General features: G+C 45.3%; 1 pseudogene; it reads left to right on the forward strand.

The window, feature by feature from the left end:
* Positions 1–1,415: 1,415 nt before the first annotated feature.
* On the forward strand, positions 1,416–2,243 carry LOC148118933 (ubiquitin-conjugating enzyme E2 S pseudogene; annotated as a pseudogene).
* Positions 2,244–10,251: the final 8,008 nt, after the last annotated feature.

The following is a 10,251-nucleotide window of genomic DNA, read 5'->3' on the forward strand; positions in this document are numbered from 1 at the left end:
GCCATCATTTTAACTTTCTTTGCAACTGTGATGCAGATGAGGCTCCCTGGACAGGCTCCCTGACATTTCCTTCTGAGTTCTACCACTGGGGATCTGGATTTGAATTTCTCATGTGCTGCCTCCAGGCACTTGCCAGAAGCCTTGGATTTAACATCCTGCTATGAATTTGCTTCAAGATATCTTGTGTGCCAAGAGGAGGTTCTCTCTCTCTCTCTCTCTCTCTCTCTCTCTCTCTCTCTCTCTCTCTCTCTCTTCCAAATGTTCTGTGTCTGTATGACTCTGTGACTCAGTAGCTGAGATGCATTCTCCAAGTCACAGAGGGAATGACTCACTCCTGTTTTGCACCGCCTCTAGAGCTCTCACTAAGGAAAGAATTCCAGAAGGGAGAAGGACGGCATTTTGTATCGCTCAGGTAAGGTGGTAGCTACACCAAAGAAAAAGCACCTGAAAAATGAAGACAAGACTTGATATCTGGTACCGAAGATGTATCACAGCACAAGGCACATTGTTATGCTACAGAAAAACATCACTTAATCTTCAAAACAGTCGTGCTCATCCCCAAGATAGCCCTGTGTCTTCAGATTTTGCTTAGCTATTTCTTCATTGAGAAAGCCTCCTTGACCATAGACCACAGTATGCCTGTGCTCTGTTCTCTCAGAGCAAATTGTAGTTGAGTATTTATCACACCAGGTAGTAATTGTCTACCCTCTCCTCTACTTCTTAATTTATTATCTAAATGAAAACAGGGCCCACGAGTGACTGCATTATCACTTATCCTAAATGCCTGGTGCAAAGCCAACAATCATAGATGCTTAATAAATATTGTGCTTCTATGTTAGTTAGGATAGGTTAGGTTATCCTGGAGCAAGAAATAACCCCCAAATCTAGAGGTCTGGCATAGGCCACATTGAGTGCTTCCTCATGCTAGGCTCCAGAGACTCACCAGGGCAGCTTTCCTTCAGGCAGTGACTCAGGCACTAGGCTGTTTAGATTTATTTCATAACTCCATTTCCAAGAGACAAAGTAGGGCTTAGTGGGGAAGAACATTGATTGCTCTTCTGTAGAATCCTGGTTTGATTCCGGGCACCCACGTGGCAGCTCACAACTATCTGTGACTCATGTGTGTTGTGCTCAGACATATATGCAGGTAAAGCACAAACCAATACACATGACCAATCAGCAAAACAAATCAATAAAAACTTTAAAAATAAAAGTTTTGTGTTAGAGGTCGTAGTTAGCGGGGAGCGGAGCGGGGCCTCAGAGGGCCTCGCTAAGGCCACAGTGGCCAGCAGTTGGGCCCCCCCGCCCCGGCGGGCTGGCGGTCCAAGGAGTGCTTGAAGGGGGCCGGGGAGGGGGAGGACCCGCGGGGGGACCCAGCCCCGCCCCCGGTCGGTCCCCCCCCCTCCCCGGTCGGTCGAAGTCATGAACTCCAACATAGAGAATCTGCCTCCGCACATCATCCGCCTAGTGCACAAGGAGGTGACAACACTGACGGCCGACCCACTTGATGGCATTAAAGTCTTCCCCAATGAGGAGGATCTCACGGACCTGCAGGTCACCATCGAGGGCCCTGAGGGCACCCCCTATGCTGGAGGTCTGTTCCGAATGAAGCTCCTACTGGGCAAGGATTTCCCTGCCTCTCCACCCAAGGGCTACTTCCTGACCAAGATCTTCCACCCAAATGTGGGGGCCAATGGTGAGATCTGTGTCAATGTGCTCAAGAGGGACTGGACGGCTGAGTTGGGCATCCGACATGTGTTGCTGACCATCAAGTGCCTGTTGATCCACCCTAACCCAGAGTCTGCACTCAACGAGGAGGCTGGCCGCCTGCTCTTGGAGAACTATGAAGAGTATGCTGTCCGGGCTCGTCTGCTCACAGAGATCCATGGGGGTGCAGGTGGCACCAGCAGTGGGAGGGCTGAGGCTACCCGGGGCGTGGCAAGTGGGGCTACAGGCTCCTCCACTGACCCTATGACCCCAGGAGTCCTGCGGGGAGCTGAGGGTCCCATGGCCAAGAAACATGCAGGCGAGCGAGATCAGAAGTTGGCACCCAAGAAAAAGTTGGATAAGAAGCGGGCACTAAGGCGACTGTAGTGGGCTCTTCTCCTTCCTTCCTTCTGTTCTATCCCCTCCCACTCTGTCTCTAAGTTATTTAAATTATGGCTGGGGTGGGGGAGGGAATGAGGGGGCACCAGAACCTGGATTTGGTTTTCTAAATAAAAATTAGAAAAGGAAAAAAAAAAGGTTTGTGTTAGAGAAAATGTAATAGTGAAAAGGTACGCACCTCTGCTTTAGCCTGGGAATCTGCAAATCACTTCTGTGGCCCATTAGCCCAGACTGCTCATGTGGACTTGTGTCATGGTGAAGGGTTTGATGGTACCATGAAGGAAGCTGATCACCCTAGTCTCAAAATCTCCATTTAATCTCTTCATGCTGAGATGTTAGTAGGCTGAACCCTGAAGTGAGTAGGCTGAAGGAGGTTGCTGCACATGGGAAACTCACAGTATCACACCAAGTTCATCCTTGTTCAGCAAAAATAAGCTCCTATCTGTTGGAGACTGTATGGTCCCTCGGATCTATTATTTATGCTCCTAGCAAGAACTTCATCAAGGATTTGAGTAACCATGTGACAGAGATAGAATTTAGACTTGGCATTTGTTCCCACGTGGAATGTTCAAACCTGTGCATGAAAAAGGTTGGGCAAACAGGAAGAGGAACATTGGACTGTGCTAAAATGGTTCCAGGAGAAATGGTGCCAAAGCCTCTATTCTCTTAATCAAATTCGACAAACCATAGCGTAGTAAGATCACGTTTTCAACATTTTGCTTCTTTCTTTTCTTATAGCCCAGACCTGGGCAATGAAGAACTAATAGAAGCCACTTTTTTTCATATTTAATTTTGGCAACTCTGTGGAGTGTTTGTAATGCTCAGCTGGGCTGAGGCACAGAGGGTTTGCAAATAGGAGAAGTCCCCGCTCTTGAGGTGCTCAGCATCTGGAGGGCAGTAGACAGTGTTTAAACAGGTCCTTTAGTGCACTGCATCACAAAGATCTGTCTGAGGGAGCAGTCTGCATAATATGAGCCTGGAATTGGAGAAGAGATTGGGGTTCAGAGGAACTGTTTAATTTTTTATTCTAGTTTGTTTTTGTTGTTTGCCTGTTTGGTTTTTTTTTCTAAAGAGAGAGAAAGAAAGGGTGTGGATGGAGATGTGAGGGGGATCTGGAAGGAAATGAAAGATGGGGATTGTGATCAGACTATATTATATAAAAAGTTTATATAATATAAAAATTTTTATTTTATATACACATTTATACACACATATATATCTACATGTACACACACACACACACACACACACACACACACACTTCATTCATTTCTCATCCCTGTGACAAAATACCCAAGGAAATCAACTTAAAAGAGGAGGGTTCATTTTAGCTCATAGTTTCAAAGGTTTCAGTCTGCTGATCACCAGGTTCACTGTTCTTGGGCCTGTCATGAGAAAATACATTTTAATGGGATGGCATGAAAAAAGCAAAGCTACTCACTTCGTGCAACCAGGAAGCAGGGAAGGGTGGTATAAAGAGAAATATAGTCCCCAATTGTGTGGCCCCTTCAACTTGGTCTTCCCTCATAAGCTTGATCACCTCCCAAGAGCATAGCAAATTATGAACCTCACTCTCATACTGATTCATCCATTCCTGATCCAATCACTTCCTGAAAGTCCATGAACTGGAAATCAGGCCTCTAGCATGTAGCCTCCGGTGGACACATTAGATCCAAAATCTTGCAAGGACTGTTTGAACCTGAGGATTTCTAAGCTCATTTCTAAGTGGTTCCTGAACTATCTAATGTGACAAAGAAGGTGGTCAGAGAATTAACACCACAGAAACACAGTTTGTGTCCAGAGAGCTGGCCTTTATTGTGATGCAAGAAAAGAAAACTGGGTTCTTGGTCACCTTGATCACACTTGCTCTTCTGCCACCAGGCTGTGACATCAGGCAAACAAATGCCTTTTGCTCTTCAAGTCTTTCCTTAAACTCTCAGAAACATGATGGTAGCAAGGCAGCATGTCTTTTCTTCTTGCAAGAAACGAGACTGAGTTTCACGGATGTGAACAAGGGATGCTCTGATCTGAGCATGGCAACAGCCCTGGGATGTGGCTTATCCTCACTGCCCACACTTCACACCCGCTCCGCACACCGCGAAGACTACCTCCCCACGCTTGCAGGGCTGGTTGGGCCCAAAGCAGGTGTTCCTATTCTGCTGGTCTTCTTCCAGACAGAGTGCCCTTCCACTTCTGCTCACACATTGGAGTGCAGAAATGCGGGTGTGAGTTCCTGAAAACGAGAAACATCACCTTCACCAGAGTGAAGACTCCACATGCGTTGAAAATGTGTAAAACATATTGCCTCCAATCATTTCTCCAAGCTCCGAAGCCATTTCACAAGTGCAGCGCCATAGGGGAGGCTATCAGCCTTTGCATTCTGTGCTTTTGAGGAGCTGAGAATTTTTCTTCCTTTCCAAAGCAATTAATATTCCATCGCCGAGGCATAATTTAGCAAGCCTATGGAAATGAAGTTTTTATCTGATGAAAATGAAAAGCAGTCATTTAGCCTGACTTTCATTGTTGGGGAAAGTCTCCCATGACCCACCGAGTCCTGAATCACCCCAAAGTCCGAAGTCAAAAACATCTTGTGTTATCAGTATCTCCAATTATTTCTCATTCAAATATTAAATTTGGAAGGTTGTGAGCAGAGAAGCACCCATCTAGTATTCCAATATAGAAAATCTTCATGGACTTAGGAGTCACCAGTTCATACACTGGGTAATAGATGGGTAGCAGCTGCCTTTTATTTTTCTAGCACTCTGATGCAGTTAGAAGAACTTGTTTCACTTCTATTACATTTTAGGATCTTTATCTTCAATCTCCTTGCAAACCATTTCACTACCTCTACCCTTACTACTTCCTCCTGGTCCAGTTGCCCAGCCTCCAGTCTTACATGCAAAATCGTAACTAAATGGTACAGCTAGGTAATTCATCAGAAGCCAAAACTGTTCTGGTATTCACCCGTGAGGACTTTCATATGCTCTATCATCCACAGGAGGAAGGAGGATCTGCTTTCCCAGGCTTACAAGGCCCTTTATATTTCACACTGTAGAAGTATCACCCAGCACATGTTCCCCATTGTGACTTAGATGCCGTCATCTGGCATACATGTGTTAACGCTGGCATCTCTGGCTGAGGTTGGGATCCTTTTCTAACTCAGACAGTTCTCTTAGCTGACTCCTCAGCCTAACCTTAGGTAGAACTCTAAAGACCTCTGAGAAGTTTAGCCTGAACTCTCAGTAACAAGTAAGCTCAGTTCTGTATTTTTCATGGTCCTTAACACTTCCTCCCTTTCGGCCAATCACCCTAATTTGTGGTTCTCATTAATTTATTCATATCCCTTATGGAAACATATCCCATGAGTTTAGAATCCTTATTATAAAAACACATAATCAGTGCTGGAGAGATGGCTCAGTAGTTAAGAACATTTACTTCTCTTACAGAGGTCTTAGACTCAGTACCCGATATCCATATTGGGCAGCTCACAGTTATGTGTTACTCTATTTTTAGGGGATTCAGACTCCATATTCTGGCCTCTCTCAGCATCATGGGCATGCACAAGATACACACAAACTCATGCAAATACATAAATGCACGCACACACACATATCCACACAAAGAGATACGCACACACACACCTAACCACACAAAGAGACACGCGCGCGCACACACACACACACACACACACACATACAAACACACACACACACACATTTTAAGACGTGTTCCAGGATAAATTTGCATTCCATATTATTTGAATGGATGGATGAACATTCTGTGGATGATAAATGCCTTATCAATGAACAGTGCAAATAAGAAAACTACAGCTTGGTGGTTTTAGTGATTTTTGCCCAACCAGGTTAAGAGCTTTTCCACACACAAATTGATCCTTCTCTGTGTTATCAACAGCACACATTCGGAGCCTTAGGCATACTTTGTGTTCAACACATGTCTCCAATGGAGAACCAGGGGAGAAAACTCCGGGTTCAGCTGTGACTGCGTAATTTTCTGTGGGCAGCAAGCCAAATATGACAGAAGGGAAGCCAGCAGTGCCAGTGACCACGGAGAGGAGGCCACGGTCTCCGTTTTTGTCCTCTCCTCTCCAGTCACCTCAGGAAGGATTGGAGGGAAGTCAAAACAGCTGGATGATCCTATTAACAACCAATAATCTAGGAATGTCGCTAAATTCATTTGAAACTGAACTAGCCATAACTCCCCAAGGGTCCATTAACCTGCGGCTGAAATTAGATTACGTAGAAATAACATTAAATAAAGAGCCACAGTGTTCAGTTAATTGAAAGGCAAACTTGTGAGTGAATGATGAGCTCATTCTCTCTGAAAGGCAGAATATTCCATCACCCTAAGACCCTTGGGGACCAGCCATGAGGGCCCAAATTGAGGTTAACTGTAGAAAAAGCACATATTCTACAGGAGTCCTCAAAGCCTCTTTATTGTTCAAAAAAAGCACTTGGAAAGAGAAAAAACTTACATGCATTGGTGTGACAGCCAGATAATGTAAGTTTAAATCTTGGATTCATGATCTGCTAACTCTGAGAGCTTAAAGAAGTTATGCATTACCTGTGAGCTTCAGACACACTGGTCTGTTGAGGGGTGCTTGTAACGTGACTCCAGACTTGTGAGGAAGAACGCCACAGGAGTGGATCATTGCAATACGAGAAAGAAGGGAAACAGAGAGGAAGAACTCTGAGGCATCAAGGAGACCCACTTCACCTGGGAAAGACAGCTAAGGGCGGTTTCTCTCTGAGATGAACTGAGAAGGAAAAGCAGGAGAAACTGGTGAGGTGTTCACATGATAGCACAGACTCTGGAGATCTTGAGGTTTTCTTTACCCCAAAATGCAAGGTAGAATTCAGTTTGCTGATCAGAACTCCCTGAAGATGGGGAGTTGTTCAACCAGACCAAGTGCTTCAGTACATTGCTTACAGGGAGCTGCAGTCTTGAACAGCAGGGGCTGCCTGGGTTTGTTCCATTAAGTGCAAAGCACACCTCCCACGTGGAAAGAGACCTGCCCATTGTTACCATCCTCAGCCAGGTCTCTTCACCCAATGTGCCTCACCGCCCTCAGCTTCTCCAAAGAAACCCTGTACAAAGATACAAGGAATATCATTTTGAGGGGAGACAAAACTGACTGAAGACAGTTGCCTACCCCATGAGAAAGCTCTCAAGGCTCAGGCCTCTGGAGCCACCATACACCGACTGCTTTCATGACCTCCTCTGAATGCCGGATTGTCTGATACCTCTAAAAATGCAGAGCTATAAAGGAGTCCAACAGACTGGGTGCGGCACGGCAGCCCAGCTCAGCTTAGCAGGTTTCTGCCTGAGGAGAAACTGTCTTCTTCACGAGGCCTACATTTGCCCCAACTGCCAGCCACACTGTCAGTACATAGGAGAGAGAGCAGGAGGGGGAAGCAACACGTTTCACTGAAAAAAGGCTTAGAAAATAAGTTTGACCTTGGATAGGCACTTAGCTTTTCTGACTCATGTCTGTGACTTACTTATCTGTACCATCAGAATTGCTGAAAGCACTAAGTGGTGGAAGGTACCAGAAAGAGCTCAGGAGCTTGGCATTTTGACAGACACATAGCATAAAGTCAGTCAATAGTAGATCTCTCTCTCTCTCTCTCTCTCTCTCTCTCTCTCTCTCTCTATTTCTCTCTCCTTTTCCTCTCTTCTCTCCCTTCTCCTTCCTCCATTCTTTTCATCCACTTCATCCCTTACCTCCCTTATCTCTCCTCAATCCTTCCCTTCCATCCCTCCCTTCACTCTTCTTTCCTTCTTTCCTTCTCTCCTCTATATTCCCTTATTTCAATTCTGCCCGCCCTTCCTTCTCTCTCTCTCTCTCTCTCTCTCTCTCTCTCTCTCTCTTTTCTTCCCTCCCTCTTTCTTTCCCTCTTTTCCTCCTTTCTCCCTTCCTTCCCTCCTTCTTTCTTTTATTCCTAACATGCCTGCAAATTCATTGCCTTTCTATTAATCTTCCCACATTTCCTCTCATCATGGCCTTCTGAAGTCTGAGACGAACCATCAATCATTGTTCTCTTGGGCTCAAAGAGGACCAGACACTCCTGTTCCCTCTCTTCCTGATATCACTGCCACATCTCGCTGCCACACACAGATGGCAGGGGAAGACAAGAGTCCCCACAGAGGAGTACAATATCTCTGGTTCAGAGTCTCTCAGACTGCTCTGTCTGGGAAGGCATCCAGAAGAACTGGGAATCAGACACGACTTTTTCAAAGTCCAGTGTATTTGTGACCCCTAAAACAATGAAGATGCGAGGGCCATGTGAAGGACCTGAGATGGGATTGGTCTGAAGCACCAGGGACTGAGGCTCCAAGAATAGCGTACGGCTAGAAAGAAACACTCCCTACACATGCGTGCTGTGCTTCAGTTGATGAAGGCATTATCTTTATGGCTGGACAGACTGGCTCTCAGATGGGCACAATAATCTTCTCAAAATTACACAGCAGGTATTAAATAGAAACAGGTCACATGCCTGGTCTTCTTAGTCTAAGCCAGAGCTCTTTCATTATGATACACTGCCTTTATATGGTTAAAAACCCTGGATTTTCTACTATGTAGACAGATACCTGAAGAGTGTTAAGTATAATTTTTATTAATTTGATTTTCACAGTTTGGCTTCAGCATCACTTGTATTAAAGGACAAACCTTTGTCTTATGAAAATTTCCCCTTCTTCTATGATTCTCCACCTGCCATGGGGGCACCCCACCACCTATCACCCAAACAAAAAGCTGGTGATCATCTCAAACTCCTATCCCTTCCTAGGCTCAGATCATTTACACCAGTCCCAGGTGCTTGTGCCTCTTCCACCTCCAACAGTGCACTTCGTCTAGCAACCTACCTCCAACCTTTCTTCACAGTGAAATGCAGCATCTTGGAGGATTATCTTCAGTAGGATGGATAGGATCAGTGAGATGACCTTCAAGTATCACAAACAATGCATTCAGCAATCACTCATTTCCTAAAGGAAGCTGCTCTGACTGAGCCAGACATGAATGTGACACACAACATCTCAAACCCTAAGTTCACAGAATAATACACGGGACCACTTTACCTCTGGAACATACTGCCATCTCCCCTCCCACACTGACCTACCTGCCTACACCACTGCACTTTGTTCACTGCCCCACACCATCCCCCAGCTTGGGACCATCCTACTCCCTGCCCCTAGATGTACACCACACTCCATTCCAGACACATCTCATTCCTGAAGTCCCTCCAGATGGCTTTGGGTCCTTCTGGCCCAGTCTGGAGATGCTTTCTTCTTCCAGCTGTCCTTCCAAGTCCTTTCAGACAGGGTAGAACCCAATTCTTCAACCCACCCCATCTTTTCTCTTTGGAGCCCTAAACATGTGTGAATATCATTTTATTCTAGTATATGTAATACATGCATACACAAAAACACACGCATACACACAAACACACACACACACACACACACACAAATCAGTGTGGATGAGGACCCAAAGCAGGCCCCCCCCCAGAGAATAAATACTTCAGTTGGCTTCTTGAGAAGCATTTTCTTTGATTAATAGAATTATCTAATTGTTGATAGAATCACACTTTGGTACCAGCTCCCAAATATGAATGGCTCAGTCGCAAACATTTATGCCCTAATCATGCTACATGCACAGAAGGACAGACAGACAGATGGAGGGTGGTCCATTCATCTTGGTCACTAGTGATGCCAGGTCAACAAGGCTTCATCTCAATTCAGGCTCCCTTGATCACTCAGGCATGGTAAAGATAATCTACTGTCCACGTTGGCTCTTAAAACTGCCATTTGCAAGTGACACATATCATTTATGTTCCCATTTACTTGGGTAAAACAGGTGATATTGCTGGGTCTAACTTCAACAAGGCAAGGAAGAACAATCTTTCCAAAATTCCACAAAAGAACTGAAATACTGGTGAACAAACAGGAGATCTTCCAAAAACTGATTCTGCAAGAGACCTGCATTTTGCAACTCATACCCAACAATGGCATTCACCAGCGGCTTGGAAACATTTACTTACCTCAGCTGAATGTAGAACTGTCTTCACAGGCACTGAACCAAGGAAGGTTCCTTTTTTGAAGCTACAGCAAACAGAAAACGAGGTATGC

The sequence above is a fragment of the Myodes glareolus genome, chromosome 19 (assembly GCF_982192425.1).
Source record: "Myodes glareolus chromosome 19, mMyoGla1.1, whole genome shotgun sequence".
NCBI classification, from domain to species: Eukaryota; Metazoa; Chordata; class Mammalia; order Rodentia; family Cricetidae; genus Myodes; species Myodes glareolus.